This window comes from Argopecten irradians, chromosome 6 (genome assembly GCF_041381155.1).
Source record: "Argopecten irradians isolate NY chromosome 6, Ai_NY, whole genome shotgun sequence".
NCBI classification, from domain to species: Eukaryota; Metazoa; Mollusca; class Bivalvia; order Pectinida; family Pectinidae; genus Argopecten; species Argopecten irradians.
In genome coordinates this window covers 37,256,165-37,278,082 of record NC_091139.1, presented here as the reverse complement: position 1 = coordinate 37,278,082, position 21,918 = coordinate 37,256,165, and the positions used below count along the sequence as shown (strand labels likewise).

Here is a 21,918-nt window from a genome sequence, read left to right as displayed (position 1 = left end):
CCGGGTGCGTGTGGGCTACCTGGGCCTAGATCTGCCATTTAGGGATTTACACAATCAATTAAGCCTTCATATGACCTAAAAGGTACCTCTCGACAGGTGCCCCTGAACTTTTCCCTTAGAAATTCAATAAAAATATATCATATCCTTAGAACCAATCATGAATTAGGCTTATCCTTTCAGTATGGTATTTCTGGCTAATTCTCCAAGTTAGAGGCTAGCTGTTCAATTGTTTCTCATTTACAATGTTTTAACAGTAAGTCAACTATACTTTTATATATAAGAAACACTGATATCGGTATTTCACAAATACAAAATCAAAATGTATTAACCCGTCTTTGATTTGCTACCAGATCAAATCAACAGGAGTTACAACAAATCGTTAAAAACAACTCTCATAAAAATAAATGTTACATGTAAATTTACATACCATTCACAATAATGAGGATGACTTATGAAAAATCCTTCAATAAAATTTGGCCTGGATCTCTGTCATCAGACAGAAATGAGAAGTGCGTACCTTAACATTCCTGTTGAGTACCCGGTAGTTATATCTTTACTGGTTTTATCGTGGCTCGAGTGAGGGCTAACACCTTCCGCCCTAATGAGTTTTCATAATCATCTTTTCAATTTGTGTGAAAAGAATACGAACCAAAGTACAAATTTCGCTTTAAATCTTGTCATATTAAGGTGATAAGATATGTTTTTTAATTAAGACTCCCTTTAAAACCAGGCATTGAGGTTTTAGATGGACATAATAATTTTCCGTATCATAAAAGAAATGAAGTACCTCGTACAAATAAACGTTTCTTGACAGGTATACTATAGCAGGGATAGCAGTGACTTTTCATAAAAAATAATGGCTATTTTCTCGCAATTGTTATCACAAACAAAACCAGCTTTTCAATGTTTTGTAATTGGATATTATGTAAATTGCATAAAAATCCTTAAAAATGATTAAGGCTGATTTCAGTTACCGTTGATAAGTAGTGTTTTGTGATTGATTTTTAATCATCCGAGTGAGATATCTATATATCAGGTTGTTCCAATCCATTTTCGATCCTGCCAGAAATGATTTATTCCTTTTGTGTTGTGGTGTAAAGACATATAGGGACATCAACTGAATAATAATATTTCTGAGGCAAAAATAATTATTGCCCATACAACTTATTCTGTAAAGCATGTACCCAGTTATCAATGAACATATCACTTATATAAGGCCTTAAGAATTGAAGGATAAAATCAGCCGTTTCACTGACCGACGCTGTGAGATGGGAAGAATACGTACATCTGTAAGTTAAAGGGGTACACATGCCAAAACACACTTATATCGTTGAATATTGTTTATACAAGTTAATTAAAGATTTAAAATCAGTAAAACATTTAATTTCAGCTATGTATCTTCTCTTAAAACATTAGCTATACTAGATGACTTTCAGAAAATTGTCATGAATAAAAAGCTATTTTTGTAGTAATGAAAATACATGTATGAGCTAGGTTATTCATATTTTTATTTTTTTCTCTGTAATCCCCCATCGCTTTTATTTTATAACCATCTCCTGAAACAAATGTCAGTCCTCTCTATATCTATTTCACATGCCTTATTTGTTTTGAAAAAAAAAATACTCATATACATTTGCTACATACACCTGTATCTGTGAATATATCAAAACCATGGATTTAGGCTTCGAATATACTAAGCAAGCATATGTGTTTGATACTCCAACTTTAAGGAAAATATATATAATGAAACAGCTAATGGCCAAGAAAGTTCAGTTATACCTGGTCAGAAATGATTACGTACTTATTAAAGATATAAATCCATTACCGTAACCATCCCTTAAAGTTGCATATATATATATAATCATTTGAAAAAATAAGATAAATGTTTAGAGGTTTTTTAAATTCTGAAAGACTTAAATAACACAAAAAAATAATTGAACCTATCTATACCTAGTACATGTACATATAGAATTGTCTCCACAAGATATTGTTACTTATTATTTTTCTACATTATACCATGTATACATGTGTAGGAAATGATATTTTCTGCATTACAAACTACAAAGAGTGATACATACCTTACTAATCAGTATATTATAGGTGTTAGCTATTGTAACACTTTAAAGTTTATATAACAAGTCCATGTTCATTAGTAAACAGCTTCCATATAAATCCAATGTTCGTATACTGAAGTTTAACAGTGCACAAGTTTACTGTTCACAGTACTGTTTCTGCTTGATTAGGGAACCTATGCACTCCATCTACCTGCTAGGAATGCTCACCTGTGTACAACACCTTGTGACAACCCAAGGCAGCTTGTTTGTAATTAACCTTTACAGGTAACAAACACAGCTCCTATTGTCACCTCCCAGTTGTTACAACAATGTAAATAAACCCAAATCAAGTACTGACAGTTCCGAATAGTCAACAAATGGCTGGCTATACAACTTCTCTCCTAATCACTCGAAGAATAGCTTGTTTATAACTGTGCCACAGGCCGACAAACGGACAATCGATGCGAAAATACTAATTATAACCTCTCTATCAATCGTACTACGGCATACCAGAAAATCCAATACCTTCCTGAGAACCTGCAGAACATGTCCTTAACAAGGAAAATCAATCTACACAACTAGAAAGAGATTTGTCTTTCCGGCGTGTTACCCTGTGGAAGAGTTTTCTCTTCATTGGCCGTTGGACCAGGTGTAATTGAAATTCATGGTCCATTAGCCACGCTATTTATCCCATCCCACAAATATCTCTGAATATTGTAGGCATGAACGATTTATATCGTGAACAATGAATGACATCACATAAATGTCTGAACCTTTTAGTAGATAAGAATAAATTTCCGTGTCAAATTTTGAATAAATATGCCATTTACACTAGAAACCACAGAAACACTTCAGATAAACTGGTATGAAGATAAGAATGATAGGATGGAATTTTATTTCTGATAAAATATGTGAAGTAAAGAACATACCAGCCATTAAAATCAATTATACCAAAAAAAATAAAGAATGAATTATAAAATTATTGATGACATTTTGGGACCAATCTTATTCCGGCTTTGCATATTACCCTTGTAATTGTGATGTCATTATTTTGTGAGTGAAATTCGATTTCTCTGAAAGGTATAATGTTTATATATGTTTGCAAACATGATGTCACAATCTTCCCACGCGCTAATACAGAATAGCAATGTATAGCGACCAATTTCCATGTCCAATATCAACTTGGCAAAAACAAGAGAAAAGGATAAAACAAAATTTATTTTTTTCCAGTTTTGTTGAAATTTTCTATCATTTCAAGATTTGTTTTAGGATGTGTTTGTTACCTAAGGTACTGGAGAAAGGCCACCAGAGATTCCAGTGAGAAAGGACATAGCTTATGGCTTGTATGTAGAATCAAAATAGTGTTCATTGTATTACAAAAACATTTAAATAAATAAAACATGAAAGGGGTGATAACTCTTTAAAACAATTCCAACAAAGCGTCATTCTATTAAAAACTGATGGAAGTACAGTTCTCAAGTAATTAATTCTTTTAATTCCGAACAAAAAAAGTTATTTATTTTCATACTAGCTAAGACAGAAAAAAGTGCAATACCATACTGAACTGCATACACCCTTATTTTATAAACTTCAGCATTTTTTCCTCCAGATAAAGTTTTCAGTGCTACATGACAGACTAGAAATTCCCAGGACCTCTAGAGGAAGCTTTGAGAAATTCAATTTCCTCATGCTCTCTATTACATGAAAAACAGGTAAAGTTTATAACCTCTGAAATATCCAATTTATCAATGGAAGTATCTGAAACATTCTTCAAAAGACAGAGGAGACATTATTGTTATGGCGTAACCTCTAACACTGTGGTATGTATAGGTGTCGTGACCAAGTGTATAACTTCACCTGGCTGTTGTAACATCTATATCAAATAATGGGGGAACGGGAACTAGTCAAACCAATATTTACTAACATCAAAGTAAGGAACGGACTAGGGTTAGATCAGGCGCCACAGGTAGGAAAACAAAGAATGGACAGGTGAATGTTTTATAGAAACAAGCAGATGTACGTCTTTAAAACCGTTCACACCAATCCTTTGACTTACTCCCATATCTTATATATCCAATGTGGTTTTTATCAACAACAACGATCTCTTATCACAGAAATAAACTAATATAACCGTGATAATTTTTGTTATGTGTTGAAGATCATGTAATGTTTTGTTGACATTCAATATCACCTGTATTGTGTCTTAATTATTAAAAGTTCATCCAGCCATGAGAATGGTTTCCTCAATTGTTACACTGTACTTGATTTTTTGCCAAGGGAGTTCAACAGGGATGCATTTTTAAGCTTTAGCTTTTTGAAGGCGCTGCGGACGTGACTATTGATCGGAATACATAAATGAGATTTTTTTACCTATCAACCCCAGCGTAGATATCGTAGTTTATTTGACCCCATGCTCAATTTATTACAAAATCATTGAAGTGCTAGTTCATAATATATGTGACCTTTGACATGTTGTTATTTTAAGAATAATTGTATTGATGATTAGTTTGTATGGAACGGTAAACAAAACCTGATTCAGGTTGAGTTACATAAACTCAAATTGTTAAATTATTGGTGTATGAGGTTGGAAATTAATTATTTAAAGTTTCTATCTGTGTACACAAGGGTTACACGGACAGTTAACTTTAGACTCAAAGGAAAACAAGTGAATATTTCATCAAAATTGATGAAACAATTTCCACACCTAATAAATTCTGCTAAGCGTGAAACATATCCCTAAACAAATCAATATCTTACCTGTGTATTGTTGTTTCTCCCCAGGTGAAAATACTGCTGATCCTTCAACAAATATCTTCAGCTCCAATCTACTGGCCTTATATCCCACCTGAAAAAATGTAACAATTGGTTATAGATAACAAAGACAATGGTAACAATGGATGGATATTAGAGTTTTGTCACAATGGTATAAGTCTGGGTAAGAACCATATTAGCACATATGAACACATGTGGTTTGTTATAAACATAACAGATAACTCTTGTTTAGTCTTTGTGAACTCTTATATATATATAAAGACTCTCCATGATATCTATATTTATACAAACAATTTCATGGTGAAGGCATAGAAAAAAATCTTAAAGAACCAAACTCCTGTCATAGCAACTAACTGTAAAAGAAAGTAGATGTAATTAAAAAAGTTGATGCCTATATACAAATTAAAACATGTGGAACTTTCCATGATATTCATCTGTTTATAGTAGAACCAAATATAATGTTTCTGTTTTTCTTGAATTATTTGTCATTATGATGTCTTTCTAAAAAGGTAGGTGTCCTGAAAAACAAATATTTAAAATATTGATTTGTAGTGTGTTCATGCAGCTTTTTTTTACAAATATGCTTGTTAAAATCACTCTAGAACAAAAGTAAGTACCGTATGTAACATATTAGTCAAGGAATTTGTTCACCTTCCCTATAAAGGTGGAGACAAGAGCCTTACCACTCTCTTCACTACAGTAAAACTGTACACAAACCTAAGTAGTTCCGCTCCCTGAATCCTCAATATAGTCCACTACTAACACGAAACTTTAAACACTGAGGTCCCCTCAGATAAACCAGAGGTATATCAATACATTAGCTGACTTAGTGAAGAGCTCTTCACCTGTACTTTCACCACAGATAACGCTACACTTCAATATACCTGGTCGTCAAAATCTTGTCGATTTTAGACTCCAGTAGGTGTTGAATGGAGAGGACTCACCTGCGGGTTTGTGTTTGATTTAGAAGATGTGCATTCAACTATGGGCTTAACCAATATCAGGCCTTAGTTCATTTAATTACTTGTAATCTTTCTCTGAAAAATTCACAGGTCAAATATTTCTGTATATGTTATCAATATTTTATTTGAACAGATTTAAGTCCGACTTTCTTTGAACTTACGTTTGATTACGTCGAGGACCCCGGAAGATTATCAGTGGATTTAATATACATTGTAGATGTTTTGCATACATTAATGTATTATAATACAGATAAAGGTCACAACGAGATTAAGTAATCTTAATTTGATCACAGATTTTCTGTCACCCTAATCTTTTTCATTAAATATGTACACCTTAAAGGTATAAATCATACTATTAGATACTATAGATAGATTAGAGTAATATAAACCAGAAGATATCACAGATCATTGGAATTTATAAAATCAATTTATTCCGATTTTGCATTAAAATGTATATAAATATGTTTCCAGTGAAATTATTTATGTTAATATTATACATATTTCTTGAATTAGTCAACTTACTTTTGAAGTCAATGTTTCATATAATTGATCCAATGTGACAAAATTATGCAACAAGTTTTAACTAATTATATAAATTTAATGGTAAAAGTGACACATATACATGTACTAAAGATCTTTTGCTAAGTCAAAAAAAATCAATAAATGGTGGAAAAAATCCTTATTTTATACTCTAAATAATTTTTATAATTTTTCATGACTACGGTGTACATATTGTAATTGTATTCTCCATTGTCAGCCAATGCAATTTGACAACCCCAAGTCCTACAGGAATTCTCATCATGTTCTATAAATATAAACACTGATCAATCACATTTAACTTCTTTTATCCTTGATATCTAAAGGTAAATTAAAGGAATGTATAAAATCATTAAAAAGATATTTCTTGAAATCATTCAAAGTCAAGTCAATTAATGCAAGCCATATTTTGAATTAAATTCTAATTTAAAAGAAGTTTTAACCCATTTGAACATTTCTTTAAAAGTTTTTTCTTGCAATGAAATTATATAATTTGAAATACTGGAACATGTATACATTCACAGAATACATCAGTCTTTCTATCAAACCTGAATAAAATTTTAAATCAGCTATTTCTTTCGTCTCGTTTGTGTTAACATAACCTTAAGTACCAATCTAATGTGGGTAATTTATTTATATAGATTCCAATCCTTCAGCTGTGATTTCTTGATGAACAATTAAATAATGATTTAGTTGCCATAAACATGTATAGAAATTAATTAGTCATTAATTATGAGTTAACTTGCCAGCCCTCAGTGACATGTTGACCTGTTCCAAACATTCTATAGTGTCTGTGTATGACATTGACACTTGAACAGGTTTTAATGAACTAAGTAGAAGTACATTAATTTGATCTGAAACTTATGAAATCAATGCCTAATGATGCATAACATTAAATACCCTTATTTTACAAGACCGTACAATGACACAAACAGGTACTAGCAATGTTACTGTTCACTTTATACTGAAATCTTTCACATTTACCAAAGATATCAAAACATAACTGTCTTGATTCAGGAGAAATCTGGTATTTAACACACTGTACATGTTCTCTTTTTGGTAGTTTATTTTTCTATTAGTAAGATATATTTTAGTGTTTATTAATGCATTGCCACCCAATTAAAACTTTGATACAGCATGAACTTCGAGCAAAGTAATAAAACCGACAAAGTATGGATATAATTATCATACATTATAAAAGATAGAAATATCCCTGAAGAAATGTTTTGAAAAGAGTTTCTATTTTCAGATCTATTAATGAATTGGAAGATCTAAAATTATAATAAATTATTTTGGCTAATTTCTAAATTTCACAAGTAATTAAAAGAGTTATTACCCTTTTGTTTTACTTCTGCATGGCAGCAATTAGATTCCTAAATATTATAAAATCTGCATACCATATGCATGACGAAGTAGTGATAATGGTGCTGTTTTCTTGAATTTGTTTTCACTAAGATAATTTCAAGCATAACTATTTATCAACTTTAACATTATGATCAAGACTATCTCCTTTCCTGTAACAGAGATCAACGAAAAGAGATATGATAGTGATCCTGATCTCAGATAAAAGTACAGGTTTACTACCTACACGACTTTGCCTATTGCCTAGGTTTTAGCTATCAAACCTCGATCATAGAGACCTTTTAGTCCCAGTGTTAGATGACTGATCCCCTAGTTGGGATCCTAAAGTCCCTATAATCTCCAGGTGACATAATGTAGTAACGATCTTAATCCGTCTTACTCAACCTAGACACATTGACAGTAAAACTTGCCTACTGATCCACACATCGGACAATGTCTACTCTGTGACCAACACCGGTCCTATACAGATACCCCAGATTAAAACACCTGGCTGCCACGTCTCCTCAATTATCTACACCCTCTTGTTTAATTTAAACATTTCACTGTAATAGTACCGAGTACAAGGTATTTTTCTTTACAGTTGTCAATTTTTTTCTGATCAGATGGCATGACATCACCATTTTGAGTCTGAGGACATAGTGGTACAATTGGCATTCATGGTTCCTTTGAAAGCGGAACTTGACTTGTACATAAACAGACAAACAGCAAAGGAAGTTCAAAATTAATATTAAGTTCCCCTTCCTGTCTTCAAATACTTTAAAAAGCATCCTGGGAGCTTATTAGGATGAATAGAGTAAATTGTGAAGGAGATCATGTATGGTCCTTATTATGAACAACATCAACATTTTCATTTCAATTTTCTACAATCTAATACAACGATTCAGTTTTTTACAATCTAATAACAAAACTTCAGATTCAGGTGCATCTGTGAAAAACAGCCATATCTGACACTTTTACAATTAATTATGAATTATGATTTAATTTTACCTTTAATCATCACCAATAACCAGATACAATGGTGGGAGGTACTTCAGCTTACTTTGAACATTTTTTATCAAAGTATCGTGGGTATTAAATGTGCATGCTTGTGCTTCTATTTTAAGTTTTTCTTATCAAACTGTTGTAAAAGGTATCTGTTATTCATACATGATATAGTGGGAAAGTTCTGGCTAATGCTACATATCTGTATATGAAACTAATAATGGATATAAAAATCATAACTGTGGCTTTCTCAGGATTTATATTTCAGATCCCATTCAATTTCCTTCCCTTCAAAAGGAAATTACCGTGAATTTATATCGATATTCCTATAAAGAGAGTGTCTATTGAAAATCTAATGTCCTACATGTAATAAATTTGGTGTAAATGTGTTAAAACTAGTCACACTGGTTTATTTTACTGATAATTTAATGCGGTAGTTTACCTCGGGATACTCATAAGGTCACATCAAATTAAAGTGGCCACATTTGTACAATGACAAGCAAATTTTATCAATTTTCATTGTTTGTAGGTCGATGGACGACAAGGTTTTACGATATTTGAATTATTATTGGTGAATCAAACACTTTAATTATGGTGTCTGACTCTGGTATGATCAATCAAAATAATCTAATAAGGTGAAAATAACTGAGTATCATGAAATTTCAAACAGGGAGGAAAGGGGAGATAATTTAGTATAATTTCAAACAGGGAGGAGAGGGCCAAGAGAAAATTTAGTATTGTGAAGTTTCCAACAAGAAGGGGAGGGAAAATGATTTAGCATTAGTAATCAATCTGAGAAAATTTGTAATGGCAATATTTGTAACATTGAAACAAGAAAGTGCATGTAAATGTATGGTAGGTAATAGCTAGTGAAAAAATACAGATAATACCTGTAGAAATAAGCCTTGGTAGGTAGTTCGTTTTAAAACATACAGGTATATACACAGGTATATACACATATACTCTCTTAATTCCAAATTAACATAAACAGTTACTGCATGGTACTGTGTAAACAATCATTTTTTTATTAAATTGAGACAAAATTCTGAATTTAAAGTATTTTAATCTTTCAGATCAATTTAATATGTGTGTTCTCTAGGGATATTTTATATGCAAATGACAGTTGCCTTATATCAGAGTTATACTGAAGAGAAAACAGTTGATGTGTGGTAATAGGAGCAGAAAAATGCACAGGCAGACTGGGGTTTGATCTTAGGACATTCCACTAGCCAGATATATATGAACTCTACTGATTATGATGGAGCTCCCTGGGTGAATGCAATCAACCATTACAGAACAATTACATGTACCAGAATTGTACCTATAGAGGTATATCTTAATTGATAACATATCAGTATTCATTAATGTGTCATCAAGCAATTGTTACACATGAAACTTAATCAGTTCATATTCTTTGCTTAACAAATGATTCAAAATTTGTCAGAATAATATTTCATTACAGTGTAACAAGTACGTGTACATGATTATCTCCCTTGGAAGTTTGATTGCCACTTGTCTAGTTCAATATTGATGGTACAAGTCAATTAATTATCATGGAAAGTGTTTCTCCTGCAAATAGTCAATATGTAGGGACATTTATTATACAAAGTGGTATTTGACCCAATTTTACTTCAATACAAACTAATCAGAAATGAATTTGAACCCAAAATCCAATATAACACGGACTGCACACAATGAAGATAATCCTTCCTACATATATTGAGATGTCTAGATAAAAATATACAAAGGTTTAACAGGTGAAATAGCCTCAAGCTACTACACCATAAATAGCTTTAATTTACCACTACATTTGTGTCTATTTTGTGTCCGTTCAAATATTGACACAAAAGCAGACAAACACATTGGTATAAGTGTATAAACTGGAGCTTTCCTTGCCTGCCAGAGCTTCACACCACATTCAGATCTAGTTATAACTCAAACTACTTCTAATTCCTATCCACACAAACACATTCCTCAGGAGATTATTGGGAGCTGAGAGTCGGTACATGTTGAATCCACCTGTCAAAGCTTTAGTCGTCCTTATATAATCATTGCAATATCTATTTGTTCTGTTGTATGCACAGGACCAAGTTTCTTCAACATTCCCTAACTTTCCATAGCAAAGCATTACAGAAAAGAAAGTTTTTAACTTCAGACTTTTCCCTTACTTCTGCTTTCCTATAGAGAATTTTTAGTTAAGATATTGCTAATGTATTTTGATGATATTGGGCCCAAGTCTTTTGTCAGATAGACGGCAAGACATTTTTTACCAATTAATTTAGTTATGATCTGATGTGAAAATTCGAATTTGAAAATGTGAGATTTTCAAGACTAAAACTGATTTTAAGGATTTTTGATAAAATTTGAAAAAATTTCTATTTAGAATGGGATCAATCATTTGCAGTACAAACTGAAAGTCCTGAAGATAAACCTTGTCAAGCAACACTAACAAATAGTATATAAAGGAATGGTACAACAGCACCACTCTTAGAGAATAAATGAGTGCAGTTTCTCAGAACATTTTTAAACAAGATTTAAAAGCATTTCCTTTGGATTAGTCCTGATGCTAAAACTCTTTCTGTGCTCAAACTCTGTACAAGTCCCACAGGAAAAGGGAACGGGTGAAATACACATTCCTGTCATAACCAAGAATTAAACCAAGGTCACTCGCATAATATGCGAATCAGGAAAGAGATTATTAAACAATTTTATGTACAATGAGTCACACAGGACCATGTACTTCTCCTTTTGTATGAGTCCATGTCTAAAATGTTGGATTTCCACTATTTTGAAGAGTGCTCAATAATTAAATCCAGTTTTAAATGAATTCAGGTAACTGTAGAAGTATGATACTTGTAAACTCATTAACAATGATAAGTTTCATTTGGAACAAACATTTACATGACACTGAGGGTATCCCTGTCCTGTTACAAGGAGGCTTGTCGTCACCTCCGCCACCAAAAGGACCATAAATATTGGCCATGTTACTCTTTTTATTTGATACATGTAGAGTGAGCTTGAATATTTATGTTGATGACATGACATTTACAACCACTTAAAGAAATGATTTCAGGAGAGAAATTGAGTAACTTGAGATTTTATTGGGGATAGAATTAAAGCCATTTTTGGATCAGGTATATAGTGTGAACAAGACGACACATGTATGATGTGTAAGTCTGTATCATGGGGACACATCTATCACTCCTAAAACATACATGTTTAACCTACAGGCAATTAATTCGCACATATACACACATTAAGGAACAGATCCTTTTTGGTGTTAGGTTGCAATGTCCTTTGAGCAGCTAGAGGTCATTTCAGGGTGGCTCCCTCAGTATGTAACAATTTACATCTGTGATGATGTCATGTTCAGTTTGGGAGACTCCCATACCATATTTCATAAATCATGATTTAACATATATAGTACAGAGCACAGGACTTTATGTAAACATAATCACTGCCTCGATCTGCTAGGGCCAAAACTCTGGAACCTCTGGCTTACCAATACTAGTCCTACACTCAACCAATCAAGCTAAAGAGTCGGGATGTTCTCCTTGGCTGAGAAGTATATTGTAGTTAGTATTCAGCAGGGTTAATACAATGGAACTAAACTGTCAACTTTGCAGTGTTATCTCACTGGAGCATATATATACTGCTAAGTACATCATCTGAATAGCAGAACACCCAATCCAGTGACATTAAATAAGGATTTGAATTCATAACCTCTGAACTGAATGAATTACTGGTATTGATCAATCTAAGTTTTAGAGGAAACTTGCCTATACCAAAATTGTGGAAAAATTTGTTAACATTAAGAATTTATGTACATGTTACACTTCTTGGTTGAACATAAAACTGGCAAAACTTAAACTCATTTACCAGAAAAATGCAATATGTAAAACAAATCAATGTTTATACAAATTGTATTGATTTCAAGCTCAATGATTGAAAGATTGCAGACTATATATAAAGAAGTTTATAAAGTTTCATTCTATCATGAAGTATACAAATGTTGTAAGATATTAACCAGACATATATACAATTAAAAGTCTTAAAATAGTTTACCATAATAAATCCTTAAAGTATAGACAGCATAAATAAATACCGTTCTCACAATGTCTTCAATGGCCAATATATAAGATAATAAATCAGAGCTCGATCGATACTTCTGGGTACTTATCCCACCATATATTTAGTTTCTTATACATTCAGCCATTGGCAATCAGTAAAGATCTTGTCCTACCATATATGTAGAAGTTTTAAAGTTTCAACAGGTTCTAATAAATCAAAGATTCCAAAAATTAAGTTTAAAATAAATGTATGGATATTAACAATTTGAAAAGAAATCGCCCAAAAAGCAAGTCTGTACGCTAAAGGAAGGATAAAAATATTATTGTTAAGAATTTAAAGAATGTTGGTTTCCTTAAAAAAAAAACACCTAAATTTAAAAGTATACTTTGATGATTAAAATTGTATACAGTTAATTAGCAAATGAAAAAATTCAATGTTGGCAAACAAGTTTTTAACAAATCTTCTTTGAAAAGCAAAAAATCTTTTCTTACAGTAACAAAATCTTCAGTACAGGTGTTTGAACAATAGAACAGTCCAACACTATAGTTATACCTCATCAAAGAAAGTGCTCCGACAGGATTTCCATCTCCTTTGTGCTGTCAACTTATTTGTCATACCTGTCAGGTGTACTATCACTTTTTGCCTTTTACAAATTATGACTTACCTTTATAAGGAAACTTGTTTAAAATTCGAAAATGAATGGAGTCCTTTCCAATACAGGTATAGGTCCCATGTGCGACACGAGTGAGCGGGAACACCCACCTTAAACAGTTAACTGTCAAATTTTCAAGACTCGTATATCGGACTGTCCAGACTCTCAAACTATAGAATTAACCTAATTTTCCGTTGGTTTGAACATGTCTTGGTGTGTATGAGTTGTATTACGTACCTAAATCCTTATCCCCGATATGACCGATCAGTTTTTCAGCTGTTAGAAGCTTAAGGACAATGTTTTTGAATTCACAAATCCCCAGTGAAAGCCTCCGCATTGGTCAGTTATCAAACCGCTAGGAACTAACACTGTCTTAATGCCGTGTAATAAGTCCCTTTTTTATAGGATAAAATATATGTATGATGAATGGACTGCGTATATGGACTATATGCATTAAGCAGAATTAGTAAGTCAGTATACTTAACTTATTTATATAAGGTGTTTATAATCAGAAAATCATTAATATTAAATACCATCTAGGTGAAGTCACCGACACTTTAAACTGTTTTAATGAATTCTGCCTGAAGGTCACATGCAGCTGTGTTCAGCAAATGGAAACAGAACGGGGAAGTACACAAAAAATAAGTAGGAGTCTAATGAGAAAAATTCCAGTTAATACATCCATTGAAAGTGTACAAAAAAACAGTGATTTTTATCTTCAATTTTATGGAATTTTTATATAGGAACAGCACCTGTGATTGTACAAGGTATCAAAATGACAAAGAGGAAATATGAAAATTCTGTCCTTGTGTTACATATACATTAATAACTTTCCAATAAAGGAAAAAAATCTTATATTTGTTATCCCATAGTACAAATGAATGAAAAAAAAAAAAAAAAACATGAAAAAGATCAAACATTCTCACTTATAATATTACAATTAAATTAAAATTTTTATGTTCATTATCTACAAAGTAAACTATGTAAGACATTAGAGTTAATAATAAATATCAAATTTTAATTAGATTGATAGTAATGTTGACAACATTTAAATGGACACCAAGTTCCTCAGATTAATTCCCCGTCTGTTTCAGTGCGTGTTACAGTGACATTGACAACCTTTAACCTTTAGAGTTGTAAGGTGAGGACTAACTTTCTATGCATGGTAACTGTGGCTTTGACCTTTAAACTTTTGACCTAAAATAAAAAATGGTATACTGAACTTGATAATGACAGATTGAAGTTATAGGTACATTAACAACCCTATGTCAGATAGGGCTTGAAAATAACGACCTTGACTCAAACATCCTATTTTTTCACATTCAAGTTTGGATAAACTTTCTTAAGAATTATTCAATATCATGTTGCATGACAAGAATGACTCCTGTCATAACAATATTCCTGACCTTATAAACCTAGCGACATGAAAGTCAAATTTATTCAGGTGAGAGATTTTTTATATGCAGCTGCTATTTCATATTTATCATATAATCTGCCACTATGATCCAACAATTTCCCCTACATTACTATTTTTGCATATACAAATGTACCACTAGTGCAATATGACCTGGACAAAATTTTCATTGGCCATGCTAGACAGAAATTCCATAGTGACAATCATGATGTCAACATTGGAGAATGGTGTGTTTTTTGCAACACACTAATCTATAAATTGACTTTGAAAAACTTCAAAATGTAGGTTGTTGTACTTAAGTGATATCAGATGATCTGAATTACTGAAACTTCTCTTTAAAGTGAAAAGTCGGGCAAGGACGAAGTCGGTAAAAATGGTGTGAATGTATCCAGTATAATTTCTTATGAAATGGAAAAATAAAATCTCTTGTCAAAATCTGGCTGCGTACGAAGAAATTAATTTAAAGTATGGAAATTCTAAAACGTCCTCCCGGCTCACTATGTCCGTGGTTACATTTCCACGCAGCCTCCCTTTCAATGCTTTCAACTTTTCTTTACTTTAATGGTCAGAACTGGGAAACTAAGCAGAACTTGACCGTCATATTAATATGTGAGAACTTTTGGAAGGCCAATGAACGCATTTAGACTGGTTTTCTTTGCCCGACTATTCACTTTAAGCTTTTGGTGTACAAAAATATGAAACTTTTTTTCTCATAAAATATCATTTGAAATGAAAACTCAGTTACATTAAATATATTTGTATATGTAAATATACCGATATAAAATGTATGTTTAAAAATACATTGGTACCTCTGTCACTAACTGTTCTATTCACCATTAGAGAAATGTGGTGAAATGCAGATTATGGCAAACCTCATATCCTTATATGAAATGAAGACATTAAAACTTGCATGTATATACCTATTAGTTTTGACATATCAGAGTCTAGATCTTCAGATCTATAACAGATAAGAGAGACATCAGATGCTCCTTACCTCTGGGATCCATACACACTAAACAACTGAGATTGGAAGTGAAATGTATACCATTTACCACTCAAACATTGGGGATCTTATATCCTGATTTTTTATAAGTCTTAAAACATGAAAATACATTTAAAAGAACATGTTTGTGTGTGATACATCATATTGATATCTCAACTTTTTTTTTCGTCCTTGGATAGCAAATACCCATTGTTTTACTGACATGAAAATACAGGTGTATTTCAATAATGATACAGACAATGGCCACGAGGACAGGTATTACATTACTAGTGGATTACGTAACGACAGACCACCGAACACTAGAATAAGGAAACAGTGTATACCTGACGAGAGATTATGATTGGCAGACAGAAACGTTTGTAGGTCTTTATCTACCAGGTCTTTATATACCTGTAGGATATACAGGTAAACTCTACAGGTAAACTCCACATGCTATCTTCCCATCATCTTGTAACTGAATTGTTTATGTATTGGGGCACTGAAGACTAACACTGGGCTAGGAATGAACCTTAAAGGGGTGACTCTACTATCTCAGTCTTACATACAGGACCCTTAAACACACAAATACAGGTGTAAATCTGAAAACTTTTATTGATATTGCTTAAACTGTAAAGAAATCTTAATTCTGTAATATGTTGATCTTTCAAATACTGATTTCATTAAGAGTACAAAGATCAGTGGAATACACTTTCCTGTTGAGAGTTCTGACAAGGAATCCAGCCCTGAACTGAACCTGAGAAGCATTTTTTGTTGGTCGAGTACAGAAATTAACTTAATCTTTTTGTATTACCGTATTACCATCCCCGGGCCACTTCTTCTACATCAATAAAGAAAGCATAGTGAATATTGTTGTGGAGTGTCAAGACCAGGATGATTGACCCAGTCCAATTCCGCTACACTCCTTTTTCTAAGTCTTTGTCCTCAAAGACATAAGAGACCCTTATATCACCATCACAGGTATTTTAATTGGGTGTCAATTTTGTGAAAGGTGCACAAATGTAGCGACCAGACCAGGATTCAAACCCAGAACTTCCTGCCGAATGCTCTATCAACTGGGTTACCTGGTCACCAATGATCGACCAAGTCTAATCCTGCTACAGATCGAACCACTAGAGTGATAACCAATAGCTATAAGGAGGCTCTGTCCAATAATGAGTGAAAGAATGCTGGGAAATTGGCCTGAGCCTTTCAATACTACCAAAAGTTGGACTAGTCAACTCTCTTACTATATAAGATACACGTTATGATTTTTCGTAAGCTTACTTTTGATATATTAAGTTCACATACATATGTTATACATAATACATTATACCCTCCTTACAGTACTGTGCCACATATTACTAAATAAAAATGAAATATATACCTTGAAATAAAAAAAAAGTAAAGGGTCTAGAACCTATCTTTCCCTTACAGAATCTAAACAAAAGGAAAAAACATTTTCTTCAAAACAGCTTAACATCAAATAATTTCCCTCACATCAAATAATATACACGTACTTACCAGGGTTGGGGTCAATTACATTGCAATGTAATTAATTACAATTACAATTACTTGGTCAAAACTCAATTACAATTACAATTACAATTACTCAGTTTTGTAAATGTAATTAATTACAATTACAATTACATTCAAAAAGTAATTAATTACAATTACACATTACATTTTCTTAATATGTTTTTTATATGTTTATACCAAGGATTTATAAGTGAGATATACATCCTTGCATATATACACATTTGTATAATCTTGCACTTTAGCAGTTATACAGATATAATAAGTCGATATCAGTAAATTCTGATAGAACATATGTTCACTTCACATAAACTGCAAGTTACAATTGAGTATTGGTAGGGTGTATTTGTTTTAAATGTAGATTTTTATTGGACCTAGCAGTAATATTGTCAAATGCGTCAGCTTTATGTACCAGGTATTAATATTTTTTATTGCATTTTATCATCATTAGCATCTCAAAATCATCATCAGACAGTCTGTATCTGTCTGGTCGGAATACTTTGCCAGCAATTAACACTAAACAATCTCTCTACTGGAGCTGAAGTGGCTGGTATAGCTAAGTAGTTGCTAGCTAAAAAAGACGAATTTAGAAATTTGCAAGAATAATCTTTCCAGAACTTTAATGGGTCACAATATTTCTCTGCAATCTTCACTAAAGTCTTCTGTTAAAATTTTCTTGGCAGGGGCAGTGAAGACAAATCTGAGCTATCATCTATATTTTTGCCTTCATTAGATTTGCTAATTAGGTGATCAACAGGTGTTATATAAGCAAGACCTTTGTGAGTTGTAATCACAGGCTTTGTGTTCACAACTTCACACCTCACACCTAGCTTGTATATTGCTTGAGGGGTAAACTACAGGTAAAACAGGTCTCACATATGTTACCTGTTTAAATTTCTACATAGCCAAATAAATGTCATACATTCATTAATCTTGGTAATTATTTAGACATTAGTAAATATATAAATGTAATTGAAAAGTAATTGAAATGTAATTGTTAATTACACATTTTTATAATGTAATTAATTACAATTACAATTACATGTAATTGAAATATTTCTTAATTACAAATTACTTTCAATTACTTGAAAAAATGTAATTAATTGCAATTACATTTTTAATTACCCCAACCCTGGTACTTACCCTACTCGAACATTTACCAAAATTACCCTGTACACATGAATACTTTCAATAGATATACAGAATGATATACTTGCGTCCTTGTGATAATGAGCCACAAGGGAATACACGTTTTTCTGATCTACATGTTGTTGTCCGAGTTTTTACAAGCCGGACCTTCACCTGTATGATACCTGGTGTTTATCTCACCTGTGATTGTTGTGTACCTGTCAATGACGGAACACTAATCACCACCCTCCTCAGACAGATTGACAGATTGATGATTCCCAACACCATGACTTCCCACCATCTCATCTAACTCTGTCACCAACACAGACACACCTCACACTTTGAAAACCAAACAGGTGAGAAGGCACTCCCATACACCTGATCAGGTACAAATCCCCTCCCAGACATCTCATCAGGTACAAATCCCTCCCAGACACTTTACCAGGTACAAATCCCTCCCAGACACCTGATCAGGTACAAATCTCCTCCCAGACACCTGATCAGGTACAAATCCCTCCCAGACACCTGATCAGGTACAAATCCCCTCCCAGACATCTCATCAGGTACAAATCCCCTCCCAGACACCTTACCAGGTACAAATCTCCTCCCAGACACCTGATCAGAAACAAATCCCCTCCCAGACACCTGATAAGGTACAAATCCCCTCCCAGACACCTTACCAGGTACAAATCTTCTCCCAGACACTTGATCAGAAACAAATCCCCTCCCAGACACCTGATCAGGTACAAATCCCCTCCCAGACATCTGACCAGGTACAAATCTCCTCCCAGACACCTGACCAGGTACAAATCCCCTCCCAGACACCTGATCATAAACAAATCCCCTCCCAGACACCTGATCAGGTACAAATCCCCTCCCAGACACCTGATCAGGTACAAAACCCCTCCCAGACACCTGATCAGGTACAAATCCCCTCCCAGACATCTGATCAGGTACAAATCCCCTCCCAGACATCTGATCAGGTACAAATACCCTCCCAGACATCTGACCAGGTACAAATCTCCTCCCAGACACTTGATCAGGTACAAATCCCCTCCCAGACACCTGATCAGAAACAAATCTCCTTCCAGACACCTGATCAGGTACAAATCTCTTTCCAGAACTAGGTACAAATCCCCTTACAGAACCTGTACATGAAACAAATCTCCTCCCAGACACCGTACCAGGTACAAATCTCCTCCCAGACACCTGATCTGGTACATATCCCCTTCCAGACACCTGATCAGGTACAAATCTCCTCCCAGACACCTGATCAGGTACAAATCCCCTCCCAGACACCTGACCAGGTACATATCCCCTCCCAGACACCTGATCTGGTACATATCCCCTCCCAGACATATGATCAGGTACAAACCTGTACCAGAAACAGATTCCCCTAGAAATTCATACCAATGTATTTTACCAGTGATAAACCAAGACATTGCAGACACCATGGATTGTCTATTCATTGGAGATAAAAATATTCACATAAGAAAGTGTAAAAACTATTTTGTAACAAACAAACTTTAAAAATTTACCGGGACCATGCAAACTTTTTGCTAGATATTTGTCAGTCTGTATTCTTATTTATGTATAGATTGGTGGAACTTGCCAAAATATTTTGATAAATTATAATTACATCACATACATATTCTACATCCACCCAGTGATGCATTGCTAAATACTAAGTGGACAACTTTTATGTCACCTCCTTATAAAAATAAGGTATCTGGACATCAATCTCTGGACATATTGATGACCAAATCATATAATGGACGTCACCAGCGGTCACTTCCATGGTATATCTGATACATGTAATCATACACGCCCCCTGGTCAATGTTTACCAACACATTCACATGACATACTTTATGCCTTTGGTTTACTACGAGTCTACAGATAGTATATCATAGCCTATTAACAAGGTTAGCGGAAATTACATTTAAACTCAGAATGTAAGTGATATTTCATCCCCATTTAAGAATCCTGGTAACATGTATCCTGCATATATCTTTGAATAACTTCACTAGTATATGAAGTAGAAACTAACGAATACTTTGAAACTTTGAATCCAAATGTCAATATGGTTGTGCATATATATTCTTGCATTTATGCAAGTACATCATTGAAAAAGATATACTACACATACCAGGTACTTACCTACTTTTGGCCATGGTAATGTGATATTCTTCCCAGCACCCATTAGTGTTACAACCCTGGCCTAACCACAATGGACGTCCATAAGGATGATAAACATCTCCATCACAGGTCAAGACTCCATGACAGTCGGACAATCTGCTAACAAGACCAACAAAGGCGATAGAAATCAATTACTACGCATTGAAATCAGCCAGCAATTACAGCTCTCCACAATAATGGTGTGTCCTTACAAGCATTTTACCTGAATGGATAGACAGGTAACAGTTGCCCGGGGTCAATCAGGTATCCCAGAGAATGGTCAAACGGTCAAATTCATGATCGTGACTCATCGATTTCTTGATCCAATCAATCTCAGCTATAAAATATTGAGTAGAATCAGAAAGCTAATCCCAGTCTGGGTTTGTTCTTTATCCCAATTCCCTGGATTTACTACAATCAATCACGGAACATCAACAGCATCAAGACATAATTACTAATAACGATCAATACAATATATACATATATTTCTGTTTGTAGTTACCTTTTGAGATCATTGTATATTGAACTGACCCTGGTTAAAAAGATTTAGGAGAGACAAAAAAGACTTTGTTCATAGTATTTGGAATAGCATAACCCTCCCCCTCTACTAAATAGTGCTAAAATCGTTTTAATGGGTTTGTCATTCACTGCAACCTCAGCACAGCATTAATACCATACAATTTCCAGTCACTCAAATTTTGTGTAAACACTGGTAATTAATAATCAGAGAAATCTACACATATAATTATATGGTTATTTCACAGTGTTCAATTAAATATTACAAAAAAGAAGATTGCTCAACTTTGGTCTAAAATTTAGACATTTCTGCTATGTCATTGTCGATAAAAAAAAGTCTTATTCCAGTACAGCTTATGAATGTAAAGCGTACGTACCATCCCATTTGATTATATTTTTCTTTTAATTCATTGAAGACTGCAGGGGTTACAGTGGCCATGATGTTTACTCATTAATCCCTCTACACACATTTGAACTCTTCTTATTCAAAGCCTAGAACAGTTCATCACAACTTCCAGGGGTGAATGGGTGAAGATATCGCAGCGTTCTACCACAAGGGTAGCAAGTTCAAAACTTGTGTGGCTGTTGATGATATAATGACCATAGATTGGTGGCTTTTCTTCGTTTGTACTACAGCTTATCCCTTCACCTCTAAAACCTTGTACATCCTGAAATGACCCTGGCTGTTACTTAAAGTATGTGTGATTGGCATACCCAAGATTCACAGCCTCTGAATCCTATACATCAAATCCTGATGGGTGTGTTGAGGTACTAACT

At 33.6% G+C, this 21,918-nt stretch overlaps 1 protein-coding gene across 8 annotated transcripts in view; it reads right to left on the bottom strand.

Annotated features, from left to right (window-relative positions):
* LOC138325783 (uncharacterized) overlaps positions 1-21,189 on the bottom strand; it is a 31,986-nt gene extending 10,797 nt beyond the window's left edge. Inside the window, exons 1-2 of one of the 8 annotated variants that reach the window (XM_069271680.1) lie at positions 20,608-21,189; positions 4,812-4,899 (exon numbers count right to left, since the gene is read on the bottom strand). The gene's annotated coding sequence lies outside the window, so the exon portion shown is untranslated. Of the gene's footprint in view, positions 1-427; positions 522-2,078; positions 2,678-4,811; positions 4,900-5,443; positions 5,717-13,403; positions 13,486-18,649; positions 18,773-20,607 lie in introns of those variants that run through there. The other 7 variants (XM_069271683.1, XM_069271684.1, XM_069271682.1 and 4 more) reach the window with 7 other exon arrangements.
* Between the last annotated feature and the right edge of the window lie 729 nt (positions 21,190-21,918).